Genomic DNA, 14,779 nt, shown 5'->3' with positions numbered 1-14,779 from the left:
GCCTTCATTAAAAACTGAAAAAGAGAGGATTTGGAGAACTTATGGTTTGGTGAACCCATGGAGACCTGGGGACAGTGATCCACTCAGAGAGGGAGTGGAAACGCACAACCTTTCCTCCATACCTTGCCCTATGCATCTCTTCCATCTGGCTTTTCCTGAGTTATAGTCTTAGATAATGAACTGGTGATCTAGTTAGTAAAATATTTCTCTAGCAAATTAATAGAACCCAAGGAAGGGAACATTAGAACCTACAATCTATAGGTGGTCTTTCAGAAGCTTAGGTGATCACCTGAAAGTAGGGGGTTAGTTGCCATGGTGGACTCAACTCTTAATCTGTGGGGTCTAATGCTATCTCCAGGTAGATAGTGTCAGAATTGAGTTGAATTGTAAGACATCCCATTGGTATCTGAGAATTGTGTGGTGGAATGGGAAAAAACCCCCCACACATTGGAATTGGTGACTGAAATTGTAGTGGCCCATTGGTATGACTCTCCTCAAATATTTCTCAGCCTGTGTCATGCCAGGTAAATACACAGAATCCTGGTGGACTTGATTGTTTTGTCATTCACATGGTGATATTCAGGATTGGCTAAATTGTAGCATGGTTTAATGCTTGTGCAACATGGAAGGTATAAGTAAAGCCGGAAGGGATCAGATGTGTGTGCCTGGGGGCATTTGTGATTATATGTCTGTGTGTTGGGTGAGGGTGGGGATAGGGCAGGTATGGGCTGGTCTTTGAACAGAGACCTGCTTTAGCTGTCATATCCTCTTAGTTGGAGGCATTTCTGCCTAGGATGGGCAGAGGCTTCAGCATCCAGGCTGGGCACCTAGCCCTCTCTCAATATGACAAGGCCTCCTGATGGTCTGCCCTCCCCTCCATCTGTCAGAATGGCCCTCATCCACTCCCCAGCCACTTGGCTCTTTCTTCCCTGACATAGGTACTAAGCAACAGTGAACTTACATGAAACAGTTTACAGGACCCTCCCCATTGCATCCTTTTTTTTTTTTCCTCCCAGCAAGTGCTATGGCAGGAGTTCTTCACCTCTTTAAAATTTTTCCTTTGCTGCCATGGGCTCAGACTTTTGTTCATTAACTCAGACAACTTTCTCTGGGTTTCCTCCTCCTGCTTCCTCAGTTTTTCTTTTTCTTTTTTTTTTTTTTTCGGTCTGCTTGGCAAATTGCTACTTGCTCACTGAGAATTATTTCTCCAAGTTACACCTCTCCAACACTCATCTCCAAGCTCCTGAAAAGGCTAATGAGCACTGGTGCTTGGATTGTAACACTAGACATTTGCCACAGAACTAATGCAAAATGCATGGCATGTGTCCAATATCAGAAAGCATAGGGTTGCAACATGAAGGGAAAGGGGATATGCTTTCTTCTTCTTTTTTTTTTTTTTGGTCTTTTTGCCATTTCTAGGGCTGCTCCTGTGGCATATGGAGGTTCCCAGGCTAGGGGTCAAATCGGAGCCGTAGCCACCAGCCTACACCAGAGCCACAGCAACACGGGATCCGAGCCGCATCTGTGACCTACACCACAACTCACGGCAACACCGGATCCTTAACCCACTGAGCAAGGGCAGGGACCAAACCTGCAACCTCATGGTTCCCAGTCAGATTCATTAACCACTGAGCCATGACAGGAACTCCAGGGAAAGGGGAGATGCTTTCTTTATTCTGTGTGACATGATTACCTGGAGATTTGCTTTCAAAGACACAGTTAAACCTTAAGAAAAATTGACTATTATTAGGATGAACTAGAGGAGAATTGAGTCATGAACATGTGGTAGGTATCTTGGAAATCATGTGGAAATTCATCATGATCAAGGAGAAAATTTTAAATTAAATTTACATATATTAGACACAGCTTAATTGCTTGACAGGAAGAGAATCTGTGGTGTTAACCAATATATAGGTTTTTTCAATTTGTCTTTTCTGGAAGGCAGTTGTTTCAGAGTCTTGGGAAGAAGGTTGTGATGGGCATGTGAGTGGCCTCATGCCTTTTATTTGGTAACATTTCAGAGTGAACCTGTATCAGAATATTCTGCATGCCCCTATTCCTTTCATCCTTCTCCATCCTGCTCTCTGATTCTGCCAGGCTGATCTGTATGGGTCACCTCAGTGAATACCTGCCACCTGTCTGATTTTCAGTTGGGTTTCACCAATGGGGAGGCCCGGAGAAGAAGTTGGAGGGGAAAGAGAGAAGTCATAGTCAATCTTTCCCCAGCTCTTTCTCTCAAGGTCACCCTGAGCTGGTTTTGACCCCTGGCCTCTCATAGTAGCTTAGTTTACAATTCTTTCTCTCTCCAAAAACTGGCCTCCCCTGGTCCATACAGATCCAAATGGTGATAATGACTGCTACTACGAAGATACCATTTAAGCACCATTCCTTGTAGCTCCCCTACACCTTCAATTTTGTAAACAGTCTCTTATAAATTTATATCTTCTGCAATTATCCTGTTTTGAACATGCCATCGGTTTCCTCTTGGGACCCTGACTGACACGTAGATTACTCAAAAAGATGAATCCTGCAAATAGAAGTTTCATTCACTGGAAAGTTTGGTTAGCTTACTTTTAGAGAATGTACAATCTACATGTGATAAGCCATGGCTTTGGAAGGCAGGATAATGTAGTAGTTAAGAGAATGTACAATCTACATGTGATAAGCCATGGCTTTGGAAGGCAGGATAATGTAGTGGTTAAGAACAAAAACTTGAGATGGCCTGCCTGCTCATGACTTCCATAGGGTTGTTGTGAAGATTCAATTTGGTAATATATGGAAGTGTCCAACATTCAGTGAGTGCCATGTAAATATAAGTTTTATTGTTATTATTACTATAAATACTACTATGTTTTAAAAGATAAAACTTCCCACAAGGTTAGAAAAATTTTATTGAGGGTTGGTGCACATAAATAACAATATATCCAAAAAGACACATCATACAGTTGACAATAGGAGCATTGATTCGGAGTTTACTATATGCCCATATTGTGTTAATAAGTATTCTAGGTATTCAGCAATAGTGTATGCAGGCTTCTGCCCACAAGAAGCTAAGCTGAATTAGATAAATAATATACCAAGTGAAAAGACATGAAAGGAGTTAGAATTTGATGAGAGAAGCCACTTGGAATGTTATCTATAATCTATTTATCTATCCATCTGTTTAATCTATTACCTATCATCTATTATATTATGTATCACTTATCCATTATCTATCATCTATCCACTATCTATCTACCTACCTACCTCTACTATTATCTATCATTTATAAATTATCTCTACTATTATGTATCAGTCATTTATCAATTATCTATCTATTGTTATTATTATATATCATCTATCTCTGGATTTATTACTAGGCTTTGACCTTGTAGAACCTGTGGGACTAGTCAGCCAGTCATGAGGAGCTGTTTCTTTTATGTCAGGATCCTGAAATCTGAGAGCAGGCAGTCAGGAAGGGAAGATGGATGAGAAGTGAGGGAATCAAGAACAACTGGAAGCAGTGAGGATGAGAGGTGAGGGGAGCGTCTATGACAGACTGGAACCTGTGTGGGTCCTGCACTACCTCCAAGCCTCTGTCTTGTGTGATGGCAGTGTCCTGCAGGAGAAGTGGGTGCCGTATGTTATTAAGCTAAACATATTTTGACCAAGGCATTAGAGAAGGTGAAAATGGATCTCGAAGGAACTGGAATTTCCATGGGCCCATGTACTGCCCCACACCAACCAAGTGAGCTAGGAAATAAATACCAAGTATCTGTGCTGAGAAAGTGTCCTGTGTCTGGCTCTGACTTTGCTCAGTGTTAGAAGTCCTAGGGTCCCTGCATCTCTTCTGCCTTCAGTCACTTGCAGAAGCTCGCTTAGCTCCATGTTAATCCAGAGCAGTGCCACCAAGGGAGCTTGGAGAAGTGGAATGCTAGCTTAGCTAAATGCACACAGTACAGATCTACTGAGAGGACTTGGACAGATGCACAAACTTCCGGAGTTGGAAGGACTCTAACATCCCTTAGACATTAGATTGGAGATTTGTGACTTATTCCAGAGTCAGCACAGAATGTATAGAAGACATCCTGGTCAAGGGGTTGGTCATTTTGACCCAGTTAGAAATCCACAGGGTTCTTTCCAGGGTAGTTGTGACGGCAAAGCTTTCTCACACTAACATTTTTTTTTTTGTCTTTTTGCCAGTTCTTGGGCCACTGCCACAGCATATGGAGATTCTCAGGCTAGGGGTTGAATTGGAGCTATAGCCGCTGGCCTACGCCTGGAGCCACAGCAACTCAGGATCTGAGCTGCGTCTGCAACCTACACCACAGCTCACGGCAATGCCAGATCCTTAAACCACTGAGCAAGGGCAGGGATTGAACCTGCAACCTCAAGGTTCCTAGTCGGATTTGTTACCACTGAGCCATGACCAGAACTCCATTCTCACAGTAACTTCTATAAAAGTGAAGCCTTGAATGTTAAAAAAACAAAGGTGTGAAGTAGCTCTTTGATAAGCTGCCAGTGGATGCCCAGGTGAACAGGGTTAAACTCTCAATGCCCCTTTTTAAATAATAGTGGAGCTATTGACGTCAAGGCTAGAGTATTTTCTTTTCAGAATCAGTATTACTGGCATTCAGTTGTTCTCTAGCTGGGCTACACATAGCATCAGCTCAGATGCTTTTCAATGGCACCCATGTAACTAGACCCCATACACAGGTGCAAGTTCATCTGGTTGGGGCTGGGACCATGGCAAGCTCGGGAGATGCTGCTGTGTTGCCACCTTTTTGAACAATTGTGTTATACAAACTGAAATTTTCATGTTACCCTGGTGGAAACATTCATGCTGTACATAATGATGGAGTATCTGTGATGAGTGTGACTGTTCTAGGTGCTAGGGGACTAGCAATAAGCAAAACGAATATGTCTATTCTTAGGGAGGTGACATTTCAGAGGTGAGAGATGGTGATGAGGATCAAGAGGAGTCCAGAAGGGAAGGAGCTAGGGATATATGGGGTTATGAGGTTTCTAGTAGGGTGGTTACATTCATTCTAAAATGTCCCCTGTATGCTCCTTGGTAGGCACTTTCCAACTTGGTTGCCTCTTCTATATCTTTATAAAATTTGAGTCATGTGGTAAGTGTCACATTCAGATGACACTTGAAAAAAGACCAAAGGAGGTGAGGGGTCAAATCTCATGGCTCTCTGGAGAAAGAATATTCCATTTGGCATGCTTGGAATGTTTGAGAATCCTGGGGGTGGGAGGTGACAGTGGCTAGTAGGAAGTGAAGTAAGCATGTAACAGCAGATGAGATTTAGAGCAGCAGCTCTAAACTGAGCATAAAGGTTTTATTTCTGGGAGTTCCTGTCATGGTGCAGTGGTTAACGAATCCGACTAGGAACGATGAGGTGGCGGGTTTGATCCCTGGCCTTGCTCAGTGGGTTAAGGATCCGGCGTTGCTGTGAGCTGTGGTATAGGTTGCAGACGTGGCTCAGATCCTGCATTGCTGTGGCCCTGGTGTAGGCTGGTGGCTACAACTCCAATTCGACCCCTAGTCTGGGAACCTCCATATGCCTCGGGAAGTGGCCCTAGAAAAGGCAAAAAGACGACCCCCCCAAAAAGGTTTTATTTCTGGGTGTTCTTTCCCAAGTCTTAAGACAATAGCTCCCCATTTCTCCTCAGGATATGTGCATGTTAAAGTAATACAAGGAGAACTGATCTGAAGTGGGACTTGTGAATGGTGTGAAATATGTTTTGAGTGTCTAACCTTTTGTAAGAGTGACCTCCTGTGAGCGGAGCTTGGCATGCTTCCCATGACGCTAACGTACATTGAGAAATCAAAAGTTACACTGTTTGGCCTTCACTACATCCCCTGGGTGAACCTGGGGTTCTCTCCTGCATGTGGGCAAAGGTGTGAGGAATGGAGCTGGTTAGTTATAAAATCAGGGTTCAACATTCAAGTTGAAATTTCCCCCAAACATTTTTGCAGCCAGCCTTGTTCTAGTTTGTCCGATGTCTCCTAGATTTCTGAGGTCAGTTTCATTTTGGATGCTACACTTAGTTTTTATTCTATAAACAAAGCAGCAACAAAATTAAACATTTTTAGGAAAGTGTTTTTTTTTTTAATTTCCTATGACCTTTTCCACATTCACTAATCTCAATTATATTTGTCAAAATTTGTTTACATGGTTACATAGAGAATGGAAATATATAATTTTGTGTTTTGGTTAGTATTTCTATTCTGTCTTTTAAAAATCCTCTACATGTTTGAGTGATGCCAACATTCTCCATGTTAGATTATAAATCCCTTTTAATCAGAGAGAGAGACTAAACTTGTTCAAATCTCTCTGTAGCAGCATTGGTTAGTGATACTAGTTATCATAAAGTTATCTTTATGTATACAGAAAACCATACATTTTTTTTTATCAGCTCAATAGACCACAGAGGCTTCCCCAAATAGCTTTGAGCCCCAAGGCTAGTCTGACTCTTGGTTAATGCAAATAAGCATAGAAAATGTTTCTTCTCTGCCTCAGTAACCGCGGTCTGATTTGAAACAGAGTTATGTATTATGGCATTGCCAGACAGACCACTTCAAGCAAGGCAGGATCTCTAGGCAGTTATAGAATGTTCAAATTTGTTTCTCTTTAAATAGAGTCAGGTCTGTGTTTGTTGATCAAATCAATTAAACTGGTTTTTCCCAGTTCACTCTCACGGGAAATTGCCTTTCCAAAGCATTGGAGAATTACAAGGACCCCAGGTAAAAGGACTAAGGAGTTTAGATATGCACGTATGGAACTCAACTTAGGGTCTATTTGCGTTAAGAATATCTGCTTGCAGTTCTCTCTTTCTCCCTCCCTCTCTGTCTAACTTTCAATTACTTTTTTGACGTATAATTTACACACAGGAAAATGCACACATTGTAAGAGCACAGTTGGATGACTTCTGACGAATGAAAACACCCATGTTACTGACACCTTATTAAAGATATACAATCTATCCTTCATTCTAAAATGTCCTTTGTATGCACTTCCCAACTTGGTTGCCTATTCTACATCTTTATAAAATTTGAGTCATGTGGTATGTACTCTTGTGTCAAGCTTTATTTCCTCTGCATAATGCTTTTGAGATACTCATGCTTGCTATTATGTGTATCAATAGGTTATTCCTTTTTATTTGGATTAGTTTTGTTTTGCACTCATCAGTTGATGGGCATTTGGGTTGCTCTCAATTTGGGGTTATTATGAATAAAGCTGCTAAGAACAAGACTTGTGAATACGAACAAGTCTTTGTGTGAACATACAATTCCCTTGAACAAATTCCTAGGATTGCTGGGTCGTGTGGCAAATATACGTTTTCTAAGAAAATTTCTAAATTAGTTAAACAAGGAGGTCTTTAGACTGAGGTGGTTCTAATGCTTTGGCAACCCAGGCAGGCAAACCAAAATCTAAGCCTGTAAATGCCTTCAAACTTATGAAATCAAAATGCTAAGGATGACCAGCCACAAACAGCTAGCTAGGCTTTAAGCTATGGACAATCAGTCATTCAGAATAAGGACTTTGCTTCTGCCTTTTCTCTACAGAAGTCATTCTCTCCCTGAGTTCCTGTCCCTGGAGCACTTCTAACTACTTCTGGTTTGATGTGGGCTGATTTGAGTCAATTTTGCTCAGATAAATTCTTAAAATTTTTAATATGCCTCAGTTAATATTTGAATACCGCTTTTCAAAGGGATAACCATTTCGCATGACTATCAGAAACACATGGGAATTGTAGTTATTTCACATCTGCTCCAGCACTTAGCATGGTCAGTCTTTGAAATTTTATCCATTTTAGTGTATGTGAAGGTTTTCCTCACTTTGAATTTGCATATATATATATATATATATATATATATATATATCTCCAATGACTAATGATTTTGAGCATCTTTTAATATGTTTATTGGCCATTTGATTATTTTTGGCACATTTCAGTTGAAGTCTTTTGCTCATTTTTAAATGGGTTGTTTATTTCTCATTTTCAAATTCTAAGAGATTTTTAAAAATATATTTTGGATACAAGTTCTTTGTCATACATATGTATTGAGAATGTTTTATCCCAATATGTGGTTTGCTTTTTGAAGAGCAAAAGTTTTAAATTTTGAAGTTTATTTTATGAATGTGATTAGTTTTTTTTTTCTGAGAAATGTTTGTAACTTCTTAGCAAAGATGATTTCCTGTGTTTTCTCCTTGATATATCAGTTTCCACATTTGGGTCTTGACTCACTTGGAATTAATTTTGCTATATAGAGTGAGGTAAGCTATGAGGTCCCTTTTATTCCCCTAGGTAGAATAGCTGGTGGTTTTAGCATCATTTGTTAAAAAGATTTTTTCTTTAATATTATCTTGAAAGTTTTGTTGAAATCAATTGACCATATGTATATGACTCCAGATCTAGAGTTTATTCTGCCTATTAATCTATTTTTCTATATATATGCTTATAGCACATATCTTAATTACTATAGCTTTAACATAACTCTTGAAATCAGCTAGCGTTAACTCTTGAAATCAAAAGTCAAAAAAACCATTGACTTTTTCCAGATGGTTTTCTGATATTCTTTGAATTTCTACAAAAGAATTAAAATCAGCTGGCCATTTTGTACACAGGTTCTCGTAGGATTTTGCCTGAAATTATTTTGAGTTTATAGATAAATTGGAGGCAAATACAATTTTAACAACACTGAGAGTTTCAATCCATTTGTTTAGGTCCCTGCTCTGCCCTTCTCTTCCCTCCCCTTTCCTTTTCCCCAGCATTCTGTCAGTTCCTTTAAGTCATTAGCATAAATGTATAACAGTAATAAAGATCTTATTATTCCCATTCTCTACATATATTTCTCCCTTCTTACCTACTCACATTATTTTTAGCATCCTTAAAATACTTAGATTAATGCTGAGGCTATTGCAGGCACTTCCTTAATATTGATAGCTTGAATTCATGAACAAATATTTTTTTTCTGATTATAAACTGATTATTTTTAAAAACTTATAAAATACCCTCATAATCCCAAATCACAAATATTATGAACCCTTAGTATTTGGGTGTATTTTTACTGGACTTTCTAAAAGACATTTTTCTACTTTTAAGAGTTTCATAATTTGAAATAATTTCACATTGACAGAAAAATTATGAGAATTATCAAATTAAATATCCTTTTTACCCAGATTCACCCAATTGTTAATATTTTACTACATTTTCTCCATTGCCTTCTTTCTCAACATTTCTCTCTCTCCACACACACACATTATTATTATTAGTCTCTTTTTCAATCTTTATAACTTTTATTTCTTTTCCCAATTAAATATTTTTAAATTCAATTTTATTATTTTTATTGAAATATGGTTGCTGTACAACATTATATAAGTTACTACAGTGTGTGTACTATAGTGATTCACAAGTTTTAAAGGTTATACTCCATTTATAGTTATAAAATACTGGCTATATTCCTTGTGCTGTACAATGTATACCTGTAGCTTTTTATATACCTAGCTATTCAAAGTAAGCTGAAGACATGATGTCCCATTATTCTTAGTTATCCAGTGTGTACTTCCCCAATCAAGGATGTCCTCCTACATACACAGCACCCAACCCTCCAATTTAGGAACCAGCACTGGTATAAGACTCCCAACTAATCCACAGACTCCATTCAGATTTCTCCAATGGCCTCCACAAAAATGCTTTTTTTTCCTTCTCCTAGAAACTGACTGCTGGAATTCATGTTGCCTTAGTTGTCCTGTTGTTTTAGATTCCTACAATCTGAACATTTCCTCAGTCTCATATTTCTGACAGATTTATACAGTGCAGGCTTTACAGTCTGTACTGTGATTCTCAATTTGGGCTTGCCGATGTTGCCCTCATGAATAAACTCAGGTCACACATTCTTGGCAGGAACACTGTAGAGAGGCTGTGGCAATAGACTCCATGCAACACATCAGCTGGTACATGAGATCAACTCATTCTACCACTGGTCATGCTAACCATCATATAGTCATGTTGGTGTCTGCCAGCTTTCTTTAATTTCATCAGTGAAACCTAGAATTGATAATAATTTTAAAAGGTGGTACTTTGACATTATTCCAACATCTTGTTCCTTACTGAATTCTCACCGAACATTCATGACTCTTGCCTAAATTAAGCATGGCCAAATAGTGGTTCTCTATTTCTTTTTTTATCCCTGCATTTATTAATTGGCATTTTGCTAAGAGAAGAAGCTGCTACTCTTATCTCCCTCTCTCTCTTTCTATTATGTAATCATCATGGACTAACAGATTCTCATTTTATTTGGTAGGTTGTAATCCATTATTATTATTCAATTTGATGTTCACGTAGTTCTTAGTGGAATCTCTTCAAGCTGTCTCATCTGTACTTTTGATTTCTCTCTAATATTCATTGATTATCTCATTATTTTCTGGCATAAGATGTTCCAGTCTCATCTTATACATCCCTGCTTGTGCCAAGGAAGTAGTCATTTCTCCAATGAGTTCCATATCCTTTTAGTAGAGAATGATATTTAGAAACCAACATCTGGTACCCACTGAGCTCATTGCTACTGAACTGTCATATTTTTAGGTTCTCTCAAAGGGCAGAGCTAGAAAATAAATGTATGAATATATTTACATATAGAGGCACACACAAAAATTCTCTAGTCCTTCCATTTACTTTTGCTTATATATTATAAAACCCTGATTTCATCCTATCTCCTTCTATCAAGCATATCATTGTTCTTCCTAGCATTCCTAAATTTCTAATGTTTTAAAATCATCTTTAACAGAGAGAAACTTACTTGGCTCCATTATTTTCAAAACATTTGCTTACTTATTTTTTTGATGTAAGCAGTTTCATGTTCACACTGGTCATTTCAACTGCGTGCCACTTTCCCTCACCCTCACCTTCCTGTTACCTTGGCAACCAGATCCATTGGTCTGTGCCTATGCATGGCTCCCTAAGACTCCTCATTAACTGTAATTCTGTGTGATTCTCCAAATGATAGCAAATGCCTTTGTGTGGCTTCTCACTCTCTCTAACCACAACACATTTTCAACCACTGTATTGATTATTCTACATTGGAGAAAAATAAAAAAGTATTAAGGAAAAGAAGAAAAAAAAGGAAAAATGAGAAGAACATTTGGGAAGGAAAGATGGAAAGGGAATATAGATAATAATGGGATATGAGAAAGAATAGCAAAGGGGAAAAAGTGAAAGATGAAAAGTCTATCCTTTTACTATCAGCCTATATGTCTATCTTTAAAATGTGTCTCCTATAAGTAGTATACAGTCCAAAATTAACTTTGCTCCTCCTCCTCCCACTTATCTCCTCCCTATTTCTTCTTCTCTGGCATTCTATCTTTTATTTGGAGTGCTAAGTCCATTTTAATTAATGTCATTACCCTTCATGTCAGATTTGAGGCTGCCATCAAGCTATTTGTTATGTATTTGTCCCTTCTCTTCTTTTTTTTAATAATGATTTTTATTTTTTTTCCATTATAGCTGGTTTATTTCCATTATAGCTGTCAATTTTCTACTGTACAGCATGGTGACCCAGTTACACATACATGTATACATCTTTTTTTCTCACATTATCATGCTCCATCACGGGTGACTAGACATAGTTTCCAGTGCTACACAGCAGGATCTCATTGCTAATCCATTCCAAAGGCAATACTTTGCATCCATTAACCCCACCCCTCAATCCATCCCACTCCCTCCTCCTCCCCCTTGGCAACCACAAGTCTGTTCTCCAAGCCCATGATTTTCTTTTCTGTGGAAAGGTTAATTTGTGCCATATATTAGATTCCAGATATAAGTGATATCATATGGTATTTGTCTTTCTCTTTCCGACTTACTTCACTCAGCATGAGAATCTCTATTTGCATCCATGTTTCTGCAAATAGCATGATTTTGTTCTTTTTTATGGCTGAGTAGTATTCCATTGGGTATATATACCACATCTCTTAATATCACTAATTATTAGAGAAATACATCTCAAAAATACCATGAGATACCACCTCACACCAATCAGAATGGCCATCATTAAAAAAGTCCACAAATAACAAATGCTGGAGGGAGTGTGGAGAACCCCCTTGCACTCTTGGTGGGGATGTAAGCTGGTACAACCACTATGCAGAACAGTATGGAGGTACCCTAGAAAACTAAATATAGAACTACCATATGATCCAGCAATCCCACTCTTGGGCATATATCCGGACAAAACTTGCCTTGAAAAAGGCACATGCACCCACATGTTCATTGCACCCACATGTTCGAAACTTGCCTTGAAAAAGGCACATTGCACCCATAAGAGCCAAGACATGGAAACAACCCAAATGTCCATTCCCTCTATTCTTTGATCTTCCTCGTCTGTCTTCTTTTGGGTTAATTCAATGCTTTTAGCATTTAATTTAATATTTACTGTTTTCTTCTATCTATGCCTAATTATTACTCTCTGGTGGCTGCTCTAGATACTATAATACACATGGATTACTCATACATGGTTTACCTTGAAATTATATTTACCTTACAAGTATGATTTTTTGTACCTCCTCCTGTCCTTTAAGTGTTATTATATATTTCATATAAGTTATAATAAAGTCCACAATATATTTTACTGTTCTTTTAACTAAAAGGTGATTTTTTAAAGTTTGAGGAACAAAAGATATTTTGTATTTACTCACATATTTTGCATGTCTGATATTCTTCATTTCTTCTTATAGACTCAATTTTCCAACTGGTGTAATTTCCTTTCATCATAAAGAGCATCTCCTAGCATTTTCTGTGTTGCATTTCTTCTGGCAACAAAGTCTCCCAGTTGTCATGTATCTGAAAGTGTCATATGTCTTCATTTTTGAAGAGCCTTTTTCCTGTATTTATAATTCTAATTTGATTATTTCATCTTTTTGTAATTCAAAGATGTTTAATTGATTTCTGGTCTCCTTTTGTTTCTTATGGAAAATTATCTCTCAGCTTTATAATTTATCCACTGTTTTAATGTGTCTTTTCCTTGAGTTCTTTTATTATTATTTTCTTTGTTTTGGTTTTAAGCCATTTGAATATGAAATTCTTAGGTGTGGTTTTCTTTTCTTTTTTTTTTGTCTTTTAGGGCTGCACCCACAGCATGTGGAGGTTTCCCAGGCTAAGGGTCTAATTGGAGCTGTTGCTGCTGGCCTACACCAGAGCCACAGCAATGCCAGATCTGAGCCATGTCTGTGAACTACACCACAGCTCAAAGCAATGCCAGATCCTTAAACCATTAAGCCAGGCCAGGGATTGAACCTGCAACCTCATGATTCCTAGTTGGATTCATTTCCACTGTGCCATGATGGGAACTCCCCGGGTGTGGTTTTCTTTGTATTTATTCATTTGGTGTTTATTAGCCTTTCCGGATCTCTGACTTTATGTCTGTGGTCTGTGATTCGTTTTGGAAAGTTTATAGCTGTTACTTTGCCTAATGTTTTTTCTGTGTCATTTTCCTCTTCTTTCTTCCTGAGATGTCAAAAATATATATTTGACTACTTAATGCTGTTATATTACAATAATTATTTTAATTTTTTGTATTTCTGTGGTTTAGTTTGAATGATTTCTAATGTTCTGTATTCAAGTTTACTGATCTTCTGTTGTATTCAATATGTTCTTAAAGGCATCCAATGGATATTTTACTTCAGATATTTATTTCCTAGTTTCAGGATTTCTATCTTGGTTTTCTTTTATAGTTTTAAAATCTCTTCTGAAATTTCACATATCTTCATTATATTTATCATATTCTGTAGATTCTTATACAAATTTATCAGTAGTTTTTATGTTCTTATTTTGTGATTCCAGCACCTAAGCTATCTATTTTTATTAACTGATTTTTCTCTTGGTTATTGATTTTTCACATATCTTGTAAGTTTTTATTGAAGTTGGAATTGTGGAGAAAGAAAAGGCTGAATTGGTTTGTGGTCTTGTGAGGCTGGAAGTTGTTTAGATTGTGAGACTGTGAGATGGTGACAGTACACAAGCATGAGACCTTCCATGATTTAAATTTTTTTTTAATTTTTATTTTTTTATTACTATTTTTTAAAGTTGTTATTTCCCCAATACATTTTTTTTTCCTACTGTACAGCATGGTGACCCAGTTACACATACATGTACACATTCTATTTTCTCATATTATCATGCTCCATCATGAGTGACTAGACATAGTTCCCAGCACTACACAGCAGGATCTCATTGCTAATCCATTCCATAGGCAATAGTTTGCATCCATAAACCCCAAACTCCCAATTCTTCCCACTCCCTCCCTCTCCCCCTTGGCAACCACAAGTCTGTTCTCCATGTCCATGATTTCTTTTCTGAGGAAAGGTTAATTTGTGCCATATATTAGATTCCAGATATAAGTGATATCATACGGTATTTGTCTTTCTCTTTCCGACTTACTTCACTCAGTATGAGAATCTCTATTTGCATCCATGTTGCTGCAAATAGCATGATTTTGTTCTTTTTTATGGCTGAGTAGTATTCCATTGTGTATAAATACCACATATTCCTAATCCAATCCTGTGCTGATGGACATTTGGGTTTTTTCCATGTCTTGGTTATAGTGAATAGTGCTGCAATGAACATGCAGGTGCATGTATCTCTTTTAAGGAAAGTTTTGTCCAGATATATGCCCAAGAGTGGGATTGCTGGATCATATGGTAGTTCTATATATAGATTTCTTAGGTACCTCCATACTGTTCTCCATAGTGGTTGTACCAGCTTACATTCCCACCAAGAGTGCAAGAGGGTTCCCTTT

The sequence above is a fragment of the Phacochoerus africanus genome, chromosome 3 (assembly GCF_016906955.1).
Source record: "Phacochoerus africanus isolate WHEZ1 chromosome 3, ROS_Pafr_v1, whole genome shotgun sequence".
Taxonomy (NCBI): Eukaryota; Metazoa; Chordata; class Mammalia; order Artiodactyla; family Suidae; genus Phacochoerus; species Phacochoerus africanus.
This window is presented reverse-complemented; position numbering follows the sequence as displayed.